This window comes from Salminus brasiliensis, chromosome 7, assembly GCF_030463535.1.
Source record: "Salminus brasiliensis chromosome 7, fSalBra1.hap2, whole genome shotgun sequence".
Taxonomy (NCBI): domain Eukaryota; kingdom Metazoa; phylum Chordata; class Actinopteri; order Characiformes; family Bryconidae; genus Salminus; species Salminus brasiliensis.
The window spans coordinates 10,718,924-10,739,754 of record NC_132884.1 but is presented as its reverse complement, the minus strand read 5'-3'; the positions used below and the strand labels follow the sequence as shown (position 1 = coordinate 10,739,754).

The 20,831-nt window shown below is 43.8% G+C and overlaps 1 protein-coding gene across 9 annotated transcripts in view; it reads left to right on the top strand.

Moving 5' to 3' along the window:
- The window catches only part of tns1a (tensin 1a), a 166,402-nt gene that overhangs the window by 83,534 nt on the left and 62,037 nt on the right, over nucleotides 1-20,831 (top strand). The window contains exon 1 of one of the 9 annotated variants that reach the window (XM_072683805.1): nucleotides 13,756-14,037. The exons of the other annotated variants lie outside the window; for them this stretch is intronic. The gene's annotated coding sequence lies outside the window, so the exon portion shown is untranslated. Of the gene's footprint in view, nucleotides 1-13,755; nucleotides 14,038-20,831 lie in introns of those variants that run through there. 9 annotated transcript variants of the gene reach the window in all.

The following is a 20,831-nucleotide window of genomic DNA, read 5'->3' as shown; positions in this document are numbered from 1 at the left end:
ACGCCCAGAGAATCCACAACCACTTTAAGGACACGGGTGACACACGGCGCATGTGGCAGGGCATCCAGGAAATCACAAACTACAGGACAATGCCACCGTCCTGTGACAGTGATGCCTTCCTCCCCGATGCCCTGAACGACTTTTATGCACGGTTTGAGGCACAGAACAACACGTTGGTGAGAAAGACCACACCCAAGCCGGACGAGCAGGTGTTGTGCCTGACTGCAGTGGACGTGAGGAAAACTCTGCGCAGAGTCAACCCACGGAAAGCTGCAGGACCAGACAACATCCCCAGCAGAGTGCTCAGAGAGTGTGCAGACCAGTTGACAGATGTTCTCACGGACATCTTCAACGTCTCCCTGCGCAGCTCCACTGTCCCAACGTGCCTCAAGACCACCACCATCGTCCCCGTGCCAAAGAAGTCCACGGTGTCCTGCCTCAATGACTACCGTCCCGTAGCTCTCACGCCCATCATCATGAAGTGCTTCGAGAGGTTAGTCATGAGGAACATCAAGAACCAACTGCCCTCTTCATTGGACCCCCTGCAATTTGCATATCATCCCAACCGCTCCACGGACGATGCCATCACCACCACCCTTCATCTCTCCCTTACCCACCTGGAGAAGAAGGACACCTACGTCAGAATGCTGTTCATAGACTTCAGTTCAGCATTCAACACCATCATCCCACAGAACCTCACCAGGAAGTTAAGCCTGCTGGGCCTCAACACCCCCCTCTGCAACTGGATCCTGGACTTCCTGACAGGAAGGCCCCAGTTAGTCCGGTTCGGGGACAGCAGCTCCAGCACCATCACCATGAACACTGGGGCACCCCAGGGCAGTGTACTGAGTCCTCTGTTGTTCACCCTGCTGACTCATGACTGTGTTGCGAAACACAGTTCTAACAGCATCATAAAGTTCGCCGATGATACAACTGTGCTGGGTCTCATCAGCAAAGGCGACGAGTCAGCATACAGAGAGGAGGTGCAGCAGCTGACAGACTGGTGTACAGTCAACAACCTTCACTGGAATGTAGAGAAGACCAAGGAAATGGTTGTTGACTTCAGGAAATCAAGACCGGACCACTCTCCGCTTAACATCAACGGCTCCTCTGTGGAGATCGTTAAGAGCACCAAGTTCCTTGGTGTCCACCTAGCGGAGAACCTCACCTGGTCCCTGAACACCAGCTCTACAGCCAAGAAAGCCCAACAGCGTCTCTACTTCCTCCGGAAGCTGAGAAAGGCCCGTCTCCCTCCACCCATCCTCACCCCCTTTCTATAGGGGAACCATAGAGAGCATCCTAAGCAACTGCATCACTGCCTGGTTTGGGACCTGCACAGCCTCTGACCGCAAGTCCCTCCAACGCATTGTGAGGACAGCTGAGAAGATCATCAGAGTCTCTCTCCCCTCCGTCATGGACATTTACACCACCCGCTGCATCCGCAAAGCAACCAGCATTGTGGATGACTCCACCCACCCTTCACACAGACTGTTCTCCATCCTGCCATCAGGAAGAAGGTACCGCAGCATCCGGTCCAACACGACCAGACTCTGCAACAGCTTCTTCCCCCAAGCCATCAGACTCCTCAACACAACTCAACTTCTGAACTGATATCTTTCTGGTACATGTACACTCTCCCTCTCTCTCTGTCTTTCCAACCATTTACCCCAGATAACATGGGAAGCATTTTTTGCACAAGCATTTGCACTAATAACTTTACTACCTCACTGGACTCTATTTATTGCACATTGCACAATTTGCACACTACCGTCATTATTTATTATTCTCTGGTCTGTACTGTGTTGTGTTGTCTGTCCGCACTTGTTTGTTTGTGTTGCACTTGTGTCTTGTATGCACTGTCTATGTTGCACCATGGTCCTGGAGGAACGTTGTTTCGTTTCACTGTGTACTCTGTATGTAGTTGAAATGACAATAAAACCCACTTGACTTGACTTGACTTGGCACTTTAGTTTGGTGGGAATTTGAATGCTTGGAAGGAAGTGTGTGTAATGCAGTGTTCCAGATCCGGACGGGCTGGCTTTTCCTCCAGGAGACTCCACCTAATAACAGCAGTCCTGCACCATCTCACACATTACCAATATTCGCAATGTTCAGCTCATTATTCCTGAAGCTCAGGGCTCAAATCAGGGCTCAAACTGCATCATACAGGATTTTGACAAATTTGACAGTGTTCATGCACTGGCCTATTAGCCAGAAATACACTAGAATCCTAGTTCACACCACAGCAACATGCTTCTATATTAGTCAGTGAAGCCTTTACACTGAATGCATGCATAGTTTGGTACTGTGCATGCTTGCAATGCATGGTATTCTAGCAATATATGGGCAGAAACAAAGTATTTGCAGTATTATATAGTTGTAGTTGAAATTATTAAACCCCCAATGCATATTTGCATGTCTGCATTAGACCAGTCAAACAAGAACAATTTAAACAGTTTAACACAACTAATACAACAAGTGCATTGTTTTCGAAATTAACACAAAATGCCACTTCTACTGCATTTTAATTATTCAACCCCTTAATGACAAACATCTTTTGTGCTTAATGGAGCCATACCACTTTTGCTGTTATGGCCTTCTGCAAATGTGATGCATTGCCAGACAACACCTTCTGACAGTGTTCCTGAGGAATCTTATCCCATTCCTCATTGGCAATAGCCTCAAGTGTGCGTGCTGAGGCTATTGCCAATGAGTCAGGCAACTGTGAAAACTACTTCAGAATCTTCTTCAGACTTCTTCTATAACCAAGCCTTGGTGGACTTCTTCACAGAAGACATTATGTTTTCATCATTTTAACATATCATTGTTTCATTGCTTTTTGGGATTTTGTTCTGTAGCGTGATGAAATGAAACTGAAACTTTTCAGCCCTATGGATCAGCGAATATTAGTGAACTGAAGGCCTATGCCTATGAGAAATGGAGGAACGCTAGTGTCTGGCTATGCATCACATTTGCAGCAGGTCATAAGGGCCATTAGGGTCATGAGGTCTGCAGTAGTCATTAAAAGTGTGATTTTGTGTTGGATTTGGAGAAAGCATGTGTTACATTAGTTGTGTTGAGCTATTTAAATTGCTCTGGTTTGATGTTTGATCAATTTTGCTGAAAAACCTAATTTGCTCATATTTAGTCTAAATTTTTTCAATGACATTGCGAAATGACAAACATCACAGAAGCCTTCTGGTGCACCAATAACTAAATTTAGTTAATGCTGAAATGTAATTATCAAAGAAAACATGCTCATTTTACTGAAAAATAAAGTCGCCCATTTAGAGTGGTGCTGACTCACTTGATGCTGTTGCTGGATGCTCTTTATGTTTTTGTTCATTTTGAATGATGCATTGCAATGTGGTATTTTTTAATTTTAAAATAACTGATTAGCTTCACTGATTCCTGATTAGCTTCACTTGAAGTGTAGAACAATTTATCCTTCCATTCACTGGCAATGATAACTGCTGTTTTCCCCTGTGCTGTTCTCTCTCTCTCTCTCTCTCTCTCTCTCTCTCTCTTTTCTCTATCCCTCTCTCTCTCTTACACAAGCACACATACACACATCACTGACCAACTCACAAACTGTGCTACTTTATCATTATGGTACATTTATGGCTGCCGTGTAATTGAAAAAGCCATGTTTCTGGACGCGTGCCTGCACTGCTCTAAGTGCAAGCCAGGGTATTTAGGACTGGGTTTGGCACTGGGTGAACAGAGGTGGATGCAAAAACTCTGGGTTTTGGCAAAAGGCATGCCATTTAGACTTGGCCTCACCACAAATATTTGCACTTTCATCTTCGTGTTTCGCTAAAATATGCATTTATGCGGAGTATATCAATGGCAAACAGAGTGTTTCTTGAGAAACTATAATCAACGCTGAGCAGTTAGGATTTATTGAGCTGAAGCATGTTTTTACTCATGAGTGCAGTGTGTGAACAGATCTGGCCAAATTGCCATATAAGGATAAAAAGCTATAAGGTGCATTTTAAAGTATGTGTAATCAAATGAGATGAGTAATCAAATGAGAAATATTGCTGTTTTCCGTTACCTTGTTTCTGCACCATCATGAAAATGACTATGTTTGAGCAAGAACAATCCTGATCTTTTCTTTCTTTAAAAAAACAAAAAACAAAACAATGATATAATCTGGTGCACCAGTCAGGTGACCCCTTTTGATCTCCCAGCTGGATTAAAACCCTTTCAATCTCACTTCAGATCATTTATGCTCAGCTAACTACTGCTATTTTCATCCTGTAGAGGAAAGAACTTGCTAAAACAAAGTGGCAAATCAAAAGTCAGATTTAGGATGAAAGGCCTTGGTTGTGCGTTTAACTTTTTTTTGAAAAAAATGCGTTTCCAGTTTCTGGCAAATGGTTGTGTTTAAGTACTCGCCAGTGTCCTTTTTGCTGACAGATGTCTTATTCGTTTCACTTTTAGCCACTGTTTTGGGTAAATAAATACAGTCAGACATGTTAATTGACAGAGGTTTATGTGTCTTGGCGGAGAAATGCATGGGATGGCCTTTTAGGAGACGCGAAAGGGCTTCTGAAGCTGCACTACCATGTTTGGATATGTGTGATGGTATCAGACTCTTGATGTGTTTGAGAAACTTTTGGTTTGAGAAAATTTTGGTTCAGTTGTATCAATAGAAGTCTCTTCGTTTTAAGAGACAGACTGGCCTGAGGACAAGGCCTATTTTTATAGTGTACAAAATCAATGTTATTTTAATAGAAGATGTATTTGTACATGGCAACTTTGCTTTTTGTATTGTACATTGGTGTATAAAATACATTTTGTATATGTGGATATGACTAAATTCAAGGTAGGCAGTGTTGCTAGTGTTTTAAAATACACCTTTTCTTGTTTGCTATTTTCATGCTAAACTGGTGCAATATTGGTTTATTATATTGCTTAGCTGTGTATGAGAAAGTAATGTAATACACATACTGTACATAGTGTATATAGTTCATTCAAAGTTTAGGGGGTGTTTTGTTTTGTACCTTTGTCAGCATTCATCAGCTCTACAAAATCAGTTGATGTGCTCTGAACTAAACTTGCAACTCTTGCGTTCCAACCCCAACATAGCTTTTCAAATGGGGTTAGAGCAACCTTAAAACCTGGTTAATTTTGTTTCTTCTGTAACTTAAAATAGTTTATTTGGGAAGCTATTAAGCCTGGCTTAGCATGGTTAGTATTAACATGTACAAAAGCTGCAGATATCTGTTTGTAAATAAAATAAATTGCTGCAACACATACAATTATGTGCAGAAGTGTCATGCTGGCTAGGCGAGACAAGGGAACACTTGCAGGGACAGAGCAATGCAGGGAAATAGTCTTTAATGACCACACAAAACAACCAAAACGAGGCAGCAAAGTACAGGGTCCAATAAACAGAAACAGAAAACAAACAGGTGACAACTGAAATGGGGCTTAACCTGGAAAACCACCTGAGGCTGGAAAGTAGTCCGGGAGCAAAGCGAGAGGGGACAAATCAAACGGGGGGGGGGGAGGAAGGCTAGAACGCAAAGGAACCAATGAAACTAACAAACAAAAGCCTCACCCCAAAACCGCGCTCGTCAGGCGCTGATGAACTTACTCGACTAGGGAGCAAGGGAACCGGACGCCAAATCTCCCTGGCGACCAACCGGTGAACCAGACAGTGAACTCCTGAACGTGAAACCGCTCCGATAGAGCATAGACTACTTGAACTCGTAGACCTCCCTAGAAGTCTCCAGAACATGAAGCCAACCTTACAGCTTGGCATCGCAAGAGTAATTCTCGGCGCCGAGGCATCTGCGTTTGCTCCCTTTGTACCCCAGCACTCAGGTGAAACAAATCAGACATAAACAGAAAACATGGCGCCTTACTGTGACTGCTGTCAACATAAAAGTCCCTAGTGAAAAAAACAACGGGAGGAACAGAAAGTACGTGAACATTGAAATCAACCCAACATTGACTGAAAAGTCCCAAGGAGCCTGTGGACCGCGGCCCGAAGCCGCCGCAGGGCTGACAGATAACGCGACCAGTTGCTGGGGTAGTCGTGACAGTAGATACGCAGAAAGCTCCTAGTTAGTGCGCTCGCACTGGCCATTGGTCTGAGGGTGGTATCCTGAGGAAAGACTTACACTCACCCCCAGGTGTTCGCAAAACGCACCCCATACCCGGGATGTGAACTGGGCCCCTCGGTCTGATACTATGTCCTCCGGGATTCCGAAATTCCGGAGGACGTGGTCTACCAGGGCTTGGGCTGCCTGCATGGCTGTGGGCAACGTAGGAAACGGGATGAACCTAACCCCCCTCGAGAAACGATCCACCACCGTCATCACCACCGTGTAACCCCCGGATTCGGGCAGATCCGTGACAAAGTCCACCGCCAGGTGAGACCACGGGCGGTCGGGGACGGGCAGAGGCATGAGCTTCCCCGAAGGGAGCGTCTTGGGGGTTTTGCACAGGGCGCAAGTGCTACATGAAGCGATTGTACAGTGAATGTCTGCCCGCATCCCTTCCCACCAGTACTTGGCTGCCAGTAGGTGGAAAGTACGGGTCTCACCTGGGTGGCCGGCCGTTGGAGAGGCGTGGGCCCAACCAATAAGCCTCTCCCGGAACGTGCTCGGTACGTAGACTTTGTCAGGGGGGCACACCGCGGGAACGACGGTGCGGGAAAGCGCCTCGGCTATCTCTGTATCTAGATCCCATTGAATCGCCACGACTGAGACAGAAGGTGGTAATAAGGGTACCGGGTCGACCTCCCCCCCCCTCCGCCGTTTGGTGGATGCGGGAGAGGGCGTCCACCTTAGTGTTACGGGAGCCCGGCCTGTACGTGATGTGAAATTGGAACCTGGCGAAAAACAGGGACCACCTGGCTTGCCTGGGGTTCAGACACTTAGCTTGCCGGAGATACTTGAGGTTCTTATGGTCAGTAAGTACTAGGAATGGATGGGCAGCTCCCTCCAACCAATGACGCCACTCGGACAGCGCCATCTTAACCGCCAGGAGCTCCCGATCCCCTACCCCGTAGTTCCTCTCCGCTCCTGTGAGCTTCTTAGAATAAAACGCAACGGGGTGTAAGCGGTCACTTACCTCCTGTCTTTGTGACAGGACGGCCCCCACCCCTGTACTGGAGGCATCCACCTCCACCACGAATGGCCTACGGGGATCGGGGTGGCGCAACAATGGGGCCGACGTGAAAGCACGCTTGAGTGCTTGGAACGAGTCCTCCGCGGCCGGCGTCCAAGTGATGCGCCGCGGGGCTCCCTTAAGTAATGACGTGATGGGTCCATAAGAACCCCCCGCTCGCTGATAATGTAACCCAGAAAAGGTATCTCCGGCACGTGGAATACACACTTCTCTAATTTAGCAAACAGCTGGTGGGACCTGAGTCTCGCCAGGACCAGGCGGACGTGGCGCACATGGGTGACCAGGTCGGGGGAGTACACCAGTATGTCGTCCAGAAAGACCACCACGAATCGTCCGAGGTAGTCCTTCAGGACGTCATTAATGAATGACTGGAATACGGAGGGGGCGTTGGCTAGGCCATACGGCATGACCCGATACTGGTAATGCCCCCTGGTGGTCATAAACGCCGTCTTCCACTTGTCCCCCTCCCTGATCCGCACGAGATTATACGCACTGCGCAAGTCCAGCTTGCTAAACACTCGGGCCCCCCGCAACTGTTCGAGGGCAGACGGGACCAACGGCATGGGATAGGGGAAGCGCCTGGTAATAGCGTTAAGTGCCCTGTAGTCTATACACGGCCTCAACCCCCCCCCCCTCTTCTGAATGAAGAAAAACCCTAACGCTACGGGAGACTTAGACGGCGTGATGTACCCCTGTGCTAAGGCTTCGTCTATATAATCCTCCATCGCCCGTTCCTCCTCCCTAGTGAGGGGGTAAACTCGTGCTTTAGGTAAGACCGCTCCCTCTACTAAAGGTAAAGGTGCACGTATTTGTCACTGTACAGTGTACAGCGAAATGTGTCCTCCGCATTTAACCCATCTGGTAGTGAACACACACTCACACACACGTGTTAGGGGCAGTGAGTACACACACACACCCAGAGCGGTGGGCAGCCAACTCCAGCGCCCGGGGAGCAGAGAGGGTAAAGGGCCTTGCTCAAGGGCCCAACAGTGGCAGCTTGCCAAGCCCGGGAATCGAACCCACAACCCTGTTATCGATATCCCGGCACTCTAACCGCTGAGCCACCACTGCCCCTAGGTCGATGGCGCAGTCGTACGGGCGGTGGGGGGGAAGCTTAGCAGCACCGGACTTCGAGAAGACATCTACAAGGTCCTCATACTCGGACGGCAAGACGACTAGGGATTCTGTTTCAGGGCTCTCCACAGAGGTGGACCTGACGCTAAGGGGGGTGAGATTGAGGCAGTGTGTGCGGCAATATGAGGACCAAGATACTATCTCCCTGTCTGGCCAGGAGATGTGAGGGTTGTGTTTACTAAGCCATGGCAGACCTAGTATCAGAGCATGCTCGGAGGCCAGGAGTACCAATGGGTGGGTAATGGGGCGAGGACCCATGGGCTGCCCGTCCAGGGTGGTGATGCGGAGAGGTCTCTGGAGTTCCTCCACCGGGATTCTCAGACGCTCCACGATGTCGGCCCTCAGGAAGCTCCCCTCCGCACCGCAGTCAATCAACGCTGCAACACACACACTGGGACCGGTAGGTCACTAATACTGGCAACGTGATCGACCTAGACACTAGCCCCGGAACGGGCAGACTCACCGCATTAGCGCGAGGAGTCCCCTCCCCGCGCCCATCGGTGTTTGGGCGAGAAGCCATCAGGATCCTCCTCCGGCAGTCTCTGCGACGATGCCCCGCATCCCCGCAGTAGAAGCACAGACCCTCTCTGGTCCTACGACTGCGTTCCTCCGGTGCCAAGCGGCCGAGACCCACCTCCATGGGCTCACTCTCTGGTGTACTTGGTGAGGCGGAGGCCGCCGTACCCGCTGAACTGGAGAGTCCTATACTCCCTGGCGCACCTTGGCTGGCCTGCCTCTTGGGGCAGGCGACCGATCCCCCAGCTCCATGGGGTCTGAGGTGAGTAGGGCGACCTAGGAGCTGGTCCAGCCAGATCGCGAGCGCGATGAAGTCGTCCAGCTCCAACGTCTCGCCCCGACAGGCCAGCTCCCGCTGCAGACGGGGGTTTAACTCGTTACGAAACAGGGCCAAGAGAGCCGGCTGATTCCATCCGCTCCCTGCCGCCAGAGTACAGAACTCCAGGGAGTATTGAGCCGCCGACCGGGAGCCCTGCTTCATGCACAGCAGCAGGTCGCCCTTGGTGAGTCCCTCTCGGGGGTGTAGAAACACCGCCTTAAAATGTTTAAGGTATTCCGAGAGGGATCCTTCGCTAAGCTCCGTCCAGGTGGCAGTGGCCCAATCCAGAGCCTTCCCTGCGAGCCGGGATACTATAAAGGCGATCTTCGCCTGGTCAGTGCCGGTCGGAGAGTTCTTAAAGAAGACCTCGCACTGAAGCAAGAACCCCTCGCAAAGTTCCGGATTGCCACTGTACGTATCCGGTTTGCCAAGTAGACGGGACTGGGAGAGCTAGCAGGCTCCAACGAAGTCTTTACTTCGTGAGCCCCTGAACGTCACCCACTAGTTGGGTGACTTGGTGCTGCTGGCCCACCTGTTGCTGCGCCAGGTGGCCAACAGTCTCTGACACGCTCAACAGAGTGTGTTGCTGCTGCCCCAAGAATTGACCTTGGGCGCGAACAGCGTGATCCAAGGCGTCCATCCCCGCTGTTCGGAGGGTGTCGGCCGAGAATTCTGTCATGCTGGCTAGGCGAGACAAGGGAACACTCGCAGGGACAGAGCAATGCAGGGGAATAGTCTTTAATGACCACACAAAACAACCAAAATGAGGCAGCAAAGTACAGGGTCCAATAAACAGAAACAGAAAACAAACAGGTGACAACTGAAATGGGGCTTAACCTGGAAAACCACCTGAGGCTGGAAAGTAGTCCGGGAGCAAAGCGAGAGGGGACAAATCAAATGGGGGGGAGGAAGGCTAGAACGCAAAGGAACCAATAAAACTAACAAACAAAAGCCTCACCCCAAAACCGCGCTCGTCAGGCGCTGATGAACTTACTCGACTAGGGAGCAAGGGAACCGGACGCCAAATCTCCCTGGCGACCAACTGGTGAACCAGACAGTGAACTCCTGAACGTGAAACCGCTCCGATAGAGCATAGACTACTTGAACTCGTAGACCTCCCTAGAAGTCTCCAGAACATGAAGCCTTACTGTGACCGCTGTCAACATAAAAGTCCCTAGTGAAAAAAACAACGGGAGGAACAGAAAGTACGTGAACATTGAAATCAACCCAACATTGACTGAAAAGTCCCAAGGAGCCTGTGGACCGTGGCCCGAAGCTGCCCCTGGGGGGGGGGCACGGCGCCGCAGGGCTGACAAGTTTGAAGACTGTGTCACCTTTTTAATATATATTTATAAAATATATATATATATTATATATAATATTATTACTATTATTATATTATATAATTATATACATATAATAATATATATTTAATATATTAAATAAATGATAAATAATATTTAATAAATAAGTAATTATGCATTAAAACATTAAGACGTGTCCTTAGTAAAGGATGTATTTACAGAAAATAAAATAAAAAACATAATTTGACGAGATATTCCCCATTTTTTTGTGCGACTGTTGCAGTAAAAGCAGTGAAAGCTCATAATAATTCATGTTTTTATGATCAAAGTAAGTCCACATGCAATAAAACAGTTAATTATGATAAAACTGAACATTGAATGAAATTGTGATAGATGTTGCTTTAGGGTGTGTTTATACTTGTATCAGTTGTAGTTTGATTAAAATGAACACCGATGTGATTGCTCTGTTAGTGCGGTAGTAAGTGTGAATGCTGTCTTTTGAACAAGTGGTGGGTCTCAGCAGGTCTTATCAGGTAGGTCTCGGCCCATTTCTAAATTAACTCTGAGGAGGTTTGTTTGAAGTTAGCACGACACAAAACCAAAAATATCTAAACGAACCAAAGGCAGAGTTGGGCACCGGGTCACTCCTGCCAGCAAAATGTAATCTCTCCGCTCTTACCACCAACGTCATGCCATCTACATCTGCCCGTCTTATCATAGGTGAGCATCTGTGCAGACCTGCCCACATTTCTGTGCTTTCATTTCTTTTGACTGACCCTACCATTAGAATTGCATTCATTAATGTAGTTGCCCCAGTAAAGACATGTGTGAGTTGGGATGTAGCCACAGTCACATCAATGGTTTAATACTGATATAGTGGATCTCAGGGGAACCGAGAACACATCTGCTTTGTGCAGACATCACTTTTGCCGATAAGTAAGTATTAATGCAAAGTAGAAAAAATACTGTTCATTTTAGTTTTTGTCTCTTGTTCCTTGAACCGGTTTGGAATCATGCTTCAAATATGAAGCTTAACATTGTAAAATATACCATAACTATTGGATACCTGCTATCTGTAGATTTATATTAATAAAAGTAATAGAAACATTTAAATGAATAGGGGTGGGCGATATGGTAAAAGTATTATATGACAATATTTAAAGACATTTTCATGATACACGATATGTAGTGCAATACATGTGATCACAGACAAAAGTTCAAACAGTTCAATTACTCTCCCATACTGATGATATTCTCAATATGTTTTGTGTAATACAGTGATGTATTACTGTCTTTAGCTGTTTTCAGAGGCTTTACTCTTGAGTGTTATAAGTTACAACATGAGCTTCTGACCTTTTGGGCCTCGGGTTGTAGAACAGAAAGACAAACGTGAAGAGCTAGAGGAAAACTGAGACAGGTGTGTGTGTGTGTGTATGTGCACATAAGCCACTTTTCTGCTTCATAATAGACCCACTATACCTGTTACATATTTTCTACTTATCAGAAGAGGCTCCGGTCAGGCTTTCCCACAGTGGCTACTTTGTTGCCATGGCACACACACACCCACATACACACCACTTCAAAGAGCTGTCATAGTGCGTTGTCATAGCTACCTCACTTTTGATGGGTGGCTCCAGAGAGCCAGAGAACACACTGAGGGAGTGACAGATTCTGAAGGTCAGAACCAAGTTCAGCAGCAAGTCAACCGTTTCCCTTTTATTATAAACTGACACACAGTCCTACTCCACTCTGATAGGACAGAGACTTTTTTTCCTGTTGATGGTGTAACCAAAGCAAGGTATAATAATTGATAGCAATTATTATCATTAGTTCATAAACACAAGTAGAGAAGTTCTGCCTAAAGAGTGCATTCTAATGTATTGATTGGCACTGCCAATTGTGTTTGTGCAAAGAAGAAAAAATGCCTTACATTTTCATCATGATATTGGCTTGATATTGCGACAAACAGAAAAAAGTGCAGAATTAAAGCTGTTGATATCACTTGTGAGATTGAATTTATGTTAAAATAAATTAAATTAATGTAAATTATGTATTTACATACAATGACCTGTGGATCGCTAGTTCAAATCCCGGGTCATGCTGCCTGCCATTAGCAGCTGGAAACTGAGAGAGCACAATTGGCCTTTCTTTCTCCAGGTGAGTAGATGGCTTTCTCTCTCCCCACGTCACAAAATGGCAGAAATAATTCATAGACATATTACCATGGTTTCAACTGTAACAACTGCAATTTATCTCCTGGGATCAATAAAATATTTCTGATACTGATTCTGATTCTAATTACTTATTAATAACGTATTATTAATTAGTTTTCATGATGCTCTGTAAATAGTTCTACACAATAGATATCTAAACTGCTTTGTTATTTACTGAGAACGCTTCTAATTGCTGCAGGATGTGAATAATGTCTGTTAATGACGCCTAAATGGGCTTGGGGCCTTACCATGGCTCGGCTCAGCTAAAACACAGTAGTAAAAACAAAGGACAGGAATTACAGACAGAAATCAGCCTTAAAATCATTGTTCCTGACTCACTAGATCCAATTAGGACATCCCTGGTCAAATTTTTCAGTAATCACTACATCTGTGTCAATTACATAACTGTATTTGTTACTGCACAGTAAAGATTTAAAAAGCATTTAGTCAAAATGAACAGTGCCGTTTTTCCACATTCAATCCATTTTTCCAACATAAAGCATTCCATGCGGCACATAATTCTCCTTTGAAGTTCACCTGCTGACTCTGAATAGTGTTGCGCAATGGGGCGAAACTAGATACTCTACTAGGCTGCTGAATGGGCCTGCACCCGGAGTTTCACATTACTGCACATGCACTTTACTCATAGTCACAGCAAGGAAACATTTTATTAAGCAGGACTATGCAGGAGGAGCAGCATGTGGAGTCTCCATGCCCTTTCAAGTTTGACCTGTAGAGTGAGAGGGGTTTTTAACATTACAATATAGAGGAGTGAAGGGGGGGAGAAAGGAAAGGGGTGTGTGTCTACTTTGTCACACCCTCTACGCATGCTGAAATGCCTACTTTTACTCTTGGCTGGCTTACCCACCACACCACACACGTGTTCCTGAATATTGCGAGAGAAAGAGAGATAGAGAGAGAGAGAGAGAGGGGGGGGGGGGGGGGGAGAGTAAGTGAAATGTTTGAGTCTGGCCAGTCTACATACAGCAGTCTCAAATATGCACAAACTGTGGTTCTCCACTAAACTGCTTCTATCTGGAAACTGAATTGGCACTTTGGCTTTCGCATCGCCATATATAGCCTCCTTCTTGTCTTGGCCGCTTTGGGATGAGCAAAAATCTGCGCAGTCCGATGGGAGCAAACATTTACACTCGCTGAAATACCTGCACTGGTGTTTGGGACTCTATTTTGGCACATTCTCAGGATTACATTTTTCCTCATTGCATGGAAAACTGCCAGGTCTTCTGAAGTTCAGCATTTTAGGCTGCTTCCAAAAGAGGCATCTGAGGGACAGGGAAGTGGCCGTGAGAAAGTAAGAGAGAGAGAAAGAGAGAAAGAGTGTAAGAGAAAAAGAGAGAGAGAGGAGAAAAAGCACAAAAGAGGTGCCACAACACTCCTGCAACAGGTGAGATGAACTAATTGAAGTATTAGAGGGAGAGGGAGATAAGAAAACAGATGGACTAGCCAAGCTTATTCAGAAGGAACTTTTTACTTTAAATGTGCTTTTCTTAGTTTCTTATCTTGCCTAACAGGCTTAATTTGCCTTTTGTCTCAATTTGTTATTTCTTATTCCTTTTCAGCTATTAAATATTTATATAAAGTGTTTGTATTTTGAATGAGGATATACTGTGCTGCTTGTCTGATATATATAGCATGCTGTGGTTTTCTGAAGATCTAAATGCACCCCTTTACTTAAGCTTATACAGTGCATATATAGTGAGTTTTAATGTATTAAAGAGATATGGAAATGTAGGCCAATCCTGATATATATATATATATATATATATATATATATATATATATATATATATATATATATATATATATATACAGTATTCATATTGTATATGCATAAACATTAAAATGTACACAGAAATTTAGAGACTAAATCTACTCAGAATTATTATTATTTTAAAATCAGGCATAAGAAATCACTCTAAAGAAACAACTTCTTTACACTTAAGTTTCTGTTAAAGCATGAGTACACTGATAAATCACTGTGATGATCAGTTTATCTACACACTTTATGGTCAAATCTGCAAGACTGTTATTAGAATATTAGGATATGGTATTTGACAATGTACATTTATGTTTAGGTATACTTGTTTGATTGTGTGAAGTTGGATTTTTAATCAACAACAAATGCTTACTTCAGACAAAAGCTACTACTACACAGTGTTTCAAATTCAGTCCTTTTCAGACTTTCAGACTTTCCTGTTGGGAGGTCAGCCTGCAGTTTTAGATTGCTTGGGTTACTTCTGAATCTACACAGTCTTGTTTGATGAATGGCTTTGTTATAATGTCTTGTACAATGATGAAGCACTTATCTATCAGGCCAACTGAGTAAAAATCCCTTCCTCATAGTATAAATATTTAGTTCTGTAAGGTTGTACTTAGTGAGCAACTTTATGAAATAAAGACTATACTCTTGTGTTCATTTAATACCATCCGTCAATATTTGATAGAATGATGTTGATGAAATTCCATGACAGGTCTTGTTGGTAGCACAGAGCCAAGGCTCGAGTGAATCCAAGAAATTTAGCCTGCAGCTCCTGAAGACAAGTCAAAGCATTAGCTAATCGCTTAACCCTGGGGGCAGATAAAGTATGGCTAGTGCTGGAATACATATTGCTTGCTTTGAATCATGACTTCATGAGCGATCTGGAATCATATTTAGAGCAATTTAGAGCAATACATTATAATCAGGTATATAGGAAGAAGTACAATTCGTTAGAACCTGTGAACATCTAGAATTTGTCATGCGTCTCACAGACAAAGGTGTAATTTCTTCTGTGCTGAGAGCTTGGTCTAGTGTCTAGGATTTAGGGCTGTAATCATTGTGGCCTGGGTTTTATTCCCAGTCTGGAAACACCTTTATTTCTGGGGCAGCGGTGGGTTATTGATTATAGGGTTCTGGGTTTGATACCTGGGTCCACTAAACTGCCACTAGTGGGCCCTTGAGCAAAGTTAAATAAGTTATGAAATCCACTACAGGAAACAAACTGAAATGGAGAATTCTTATGCTAATTGTATTTATTGTCTGAATTAAACATATTGGAAAAAATAAAGCATAATAAAATATGCCATAACATTTACAAGCCATGTTTTGGGCAAGATTCACAAAGCACACTAGCAGAATTACTTTAGATTCAATAGTGTTTTATTAACCCCACACCCAAAAATAATCACCTGAATGACTCCAGTATTTTGTGTTACAGACACAAGTCTTAATTTAATTTCTGAAACTTCAGTGAAATCATGCAAAAAAATATAGCAAGCATTTTAGCCACTGGCAATTAATAACAACAGATCTTGTGTGCGGAGGTAATGGAGACAGCAGCTAAATGCTAATAGCTAATAGCTTTCTGACAAAGTGAGAGCAGTTATTGAGTACTACCTGGTAACAGGTTATCAAGATAAATGTAATTATTCATCAGTTTTTGTTTTGTATTTGGAAATAACATAATTAATTGTGTCATATATATTCAGCTAAAAGAGCTTTCTACTTGCTAGCTATTTACAAGCCCTCATATAATACATTTATTATCGTGTTCTTTGATGTATAGTGAGTACATGACTTTGGAAAAGATGCAGTTTTACATTGCTATTTAAAACTCTGTTATTTTGTCTTAGAAAAATCAGATTTTCTTTATATGGTGAGGTTGTGGATAAACATAATGAGCTCTGCTTTTATTGGATGGTTTGCGGCTTATCAGATAGGAATAATAAGCCAGCACTTGCTTCTGATGAGTGTTTGATAGTCAGCAGATGTAGTCCAGTTTATATTCAAAGGTGCAGACGTTGGAGAGAAGAGATATTAAAAGCCAGTCATCTAGCATTTGCTTTTAGCCTAGCACAGATACCTGCTCACCTTCCTGACTTTCACTTTGGGCCTGTTTGAGCTCCCCTTTAAATGAATACTGGCACAGGAAACGCAACCGCCACAAGTTTGCATAGCAAACTGCTCCCATGACTAGCAGAGTCTGACAGAGATGAGCATGCTGTGTTACAGGTATCAACAACACCATATTCTCCTTAGGTTAGGTTTTGGAATTGGAATTCTGTTTTGGATATGCTGAGTTTTCTTTTCAGTGAAGAGGCAACAGTGTTGGAGGTTAAGAGTATATCACTTCCATTAATGTAAATGTAATTCATCATACATTTAACTTTCCCATCTTCCCTAGTTTCATGTCCCTCTAACTTGTAGCTCAGGATTCCTGGCAGTATCCATAGCACTTATAGTAACAGACCAATAAATAGTGTGAGTTAATATTTTTTCTCAGTCACACCTTTTCAAATCTCTAGTCTAGTAATTCTGCCATTCTCATCTGAGTGTTTTTTATTTCACCTGACTGAGGAAGTAGCAACTAGAGAAAGGAATTAAGTGCAGTGCTTTTGTGATTATTTATGATATAAATAATAATTGTTGTTTGGATATAAAAATCTTGTTGTTCCTGCTGTAGCCCCCATTTCTACCAACTAGTGGTGCAACTGCCAGATCCTGTGTGTTTTTGCTGTAATAAATCCGCTTGGCAAAGCCCTCAGCCTCCCTCTTGGGCTCTGTCTCCTAGGATTTGGGGTTGCGTTGGGGATGTGATGCCTCACACGTGTGCTTTAAAGCTCTGCCAAAGCCTCAAGGTACCCAAGGATCGCCCCATCTCTTTGCCTTGTCTTCTGCCAAACCCTGAGTTTAGCCCTGGGCCTGCTGCCCATGTAGAGGGTGAACCAGCCTTCAACAGCACAACAGCAAAAAGAAGGGCAGGCTTCTGGATAAACTTACCTAAATGAGATGCTGTTGATTTTGGGAAAAACTGCAAGTAAGAAAAAGAGCAAATTGATTTCAGTGAGTATCTTGGTTATATCACAGGACATTTCTCAAGAACATGAGAAACATTTGTGACCATTAGGTTTAATGTCAGATGTTTTCAGATGTTGTGTGTCTTATGAATGGTCCTCTATCACCATCTACCCAGTCCATCAATGGAGAATGAGTGGATCATTCTTAGAAACCAACCTGCTAGATGCATTGTAGAGATGAAACAGGATATTGGTATTTCTGCTATACTGAGAAATGCCACAGGTGATAGGTGAACTGTGATTTAAGATGATAAGTGGTAGGTGAACCTGATAAAAATGGCCAATGATAAAATGGCCAATGAGTTAAGGTGGAATGAAAATTACATAATATTTTGTCTGAAATACATTCTGGGACTTGAATCTTCAACTCACAAGCAGTTCTCTCTTGCATGCATCTTTCACCATCCTTTCATCAAATATCCATCTCCACTGTGGTGGACAGTGTAGAAAAGAACCCACTGTGGCTGTTTTAGATTTTTAGCTCACCATTGCTGTGCCTCCCTTTGATTTATATTTGGCGTGTGTGTCTGGGAGCCAGTCAGCACTGCTGATATAAGCTTCCTGCTGCGCTCAACCCAGAGAGTTGTTTGTCTTCACGGGATGCCGAGAAGCAGCTAAACAGCAAGAAGACCATCACAGTCTCTGCCTTGCCTTTCATTGCCTTCTGTACAATGGGATTCATTGCCTGCTTAGTTTCTCGTCTCCCCAGACTTGTTTTGTGGACGTACTTATGGCGGGCTACTTCTGCCTGCGAGCCAAACAGTCATGTTGTGTTGGCAGTAGCTGCGCTTAATGGTTTTTGGCAGCTCAGAGAGTGTTGTTTGCTCACCATTTCCTCCCCTTGATTTAGCTTTGCTTCCATGACGGCTCTGTTACTTTGTCATGCACAACGTGTGTGTATGTGTTGATGTCCAGGACAAACAAGTAAAACTTGACAAAGCTCTGTCCTGCTTCCCTCTAGGAACAAGCAACTGTGCGCATGAGCTATCCCATTTGTTGTGCTAACATTCATTAGCAGGCATGAAAAATATTGTATTGTTGTGAGGGTAAACAAAATGATCAATATATAACACCACAGTACCATACATAAGTTTGAAATCAGCATTTTGAATGGTATAAGATGGATTTATTGCAGATGATTGTATAAAATGATTCTAATATGCTATATATGCTATATGTCCTGTCTAACGTTACAGGTTAACAATAATGACTAGGACAACAGGTCCTTTATATTCGTTTTAGATGACATATGCAGATTATTAGTATTTTAGATGTACAGCCATCCATGATAAACCCAGGAAAATGTATTGTGACTTGCATAATTTGTCCTTGGCACTGTACCTAGTGGTGACCAAAGATGGGTTCCACTTGGCTTCTGTCTTTTTTTACTTCAAAATAAACTCTCTTCTCGCTTGTCCTCTACCATCCCCCACCACCCCATCCTCAGCACCTAACCAGAATAGAAAAGCGAAAAGCTCTTTCCTCTCTGCTTCATGTCCTTTTATGGTAGAACGCCACCCACCAGTTTACTTCTTGATGCATTTTTCCCCTCTTTTTCTTCCTCTCCCGACCAAGACGGGAGCATAGCAGGCTGGTCAAACTGCAAAGACAGGTGGATGATTAGAGAGTGTTGAACATGAAAAAAAAATTATGGTGGTGGTGGAGATGCGGAGTGTCGGAGGAGTGATGGTGATGAGTATTTGAAATCTGTGTCTGGTTTATGCTGTTCTGGCAGGCTGAAGGAGACAGGTGCATACCTGGAGAAGCACTTTCATCTCCCTCCAGCCTAAAACCCACCAGGTTCAATGTGAATCCTCTCTCCTCTGCTTTAAATCCCCAGGAAGGAATGGTGTGCCAAACAAAATGGTGCCATTGCTGCATTTTAGCTAGCTCTGGAAATTTTAGTGGGTGTGTTTTTTTAGCACTGTTAATGTGGTTGTTCAACAGACTTGTTGCTGTTATAAAGCCCAAAATTAGCCTAGCCCACTTTAGTGTTATTTAGCATGTTTCATGCTAAATATCAAATTTACATGATTGTTCTCCCTACATGTAGGTAAATGCAAAGTGAGATATTGTTTTGTTTTTAGCTTTGTGGTGCTTTTTTAGTCCATTGTTTAAACACATCAATGTCATACAGTGACAAAACCACATCAACTGTCTAACACAGTGTCCACATTTTTCTTAATGCCTATTTTTCTCTTGAATTCCACTTATGACATTTTTGTTGTTTTAAGTGTCCAAAACAGCAGACTGACTGGTTGCCATGATTTGTAAAATATTCAAGAAGCAGTCCATGCTGAAATAGTGCTAATAACTTGAGTTATTACATGAGTGGGCATCTACACTGCCATAAGCTGAAAATATGCCTTAATCAGATTCTGACTGTGTATGTTTCTCTAGAAAGGCACATTCGACTTTTTATTTTTTTACATTTTAACAATATTAGTTTAGCATAAATTGAAATTTTCTTGAAACCAAACCCATAGAACCTTTTTTTCTGTTTTTAAGCCTGTGGAATAATCTACTTTTAAATACTTTATTACTACACAGCATATTATTAAATTTGTTACATGTAAACTGAGTTTTATGTAGTGAAGTACTCCATCTGTTATGCGTTATTGCTAATGTAACTTTGTTGCTCTAGTTTGCTAGCTTGCTTATTAGCAAGGTCCTGCTTACACTTCTAATGACAGCATAAAAAAGAAAGCCATTGCACCTTAGTTCTAAATGTGCGTCTTAGGCTTAGCATAGCAATTATCGACAAAGGGTATATGCATTATCTCAATAAAAGTGTGCTTTAAAAAATTTACTTAGCTAGGTGTTTAACTCAGTGAGCCAACTGACTGAAAATTCCACTTGAAAATTGAGTAATATAAAGACACTTCCTTGTCACAAGGCAAAGTCTGTCAGGGCATGTTGGAAGATCACCTAAAAGGCCCTGCACTGGTAAAGAGAGACTGGCTTCTAGTCAAGAGAGATAGATAGATCCTTCAGGCAATCCTGAAAGCGCAGTCTCAACACAGCTGCTGATTCAACATGCTATGTTATGTGGTGTTGTGCTGGTTCTTGTCTGTTTTAGCTGCATTATCATAATGAGTGCCATAAAGTAAGTGGTTTGTCTGTGCATGACTAAAGCAGCACTGATTGGGTCACTTTTCAGGCTCTTTCTCTCTGTGTACTCAAGGGGGGGTTGATATATAAAGAGTGATGAGTGTGCCCTGTGTAAGTGAGGGCATAATAATAGATGCAGTTAAAAACAACAACTTCCCACGCCTGCCCTCCGCCCTGTTCTAAAGCTGCCTCTCTCTCTCTTTCCCTCATATACGACCTCGTCAGCTGTGA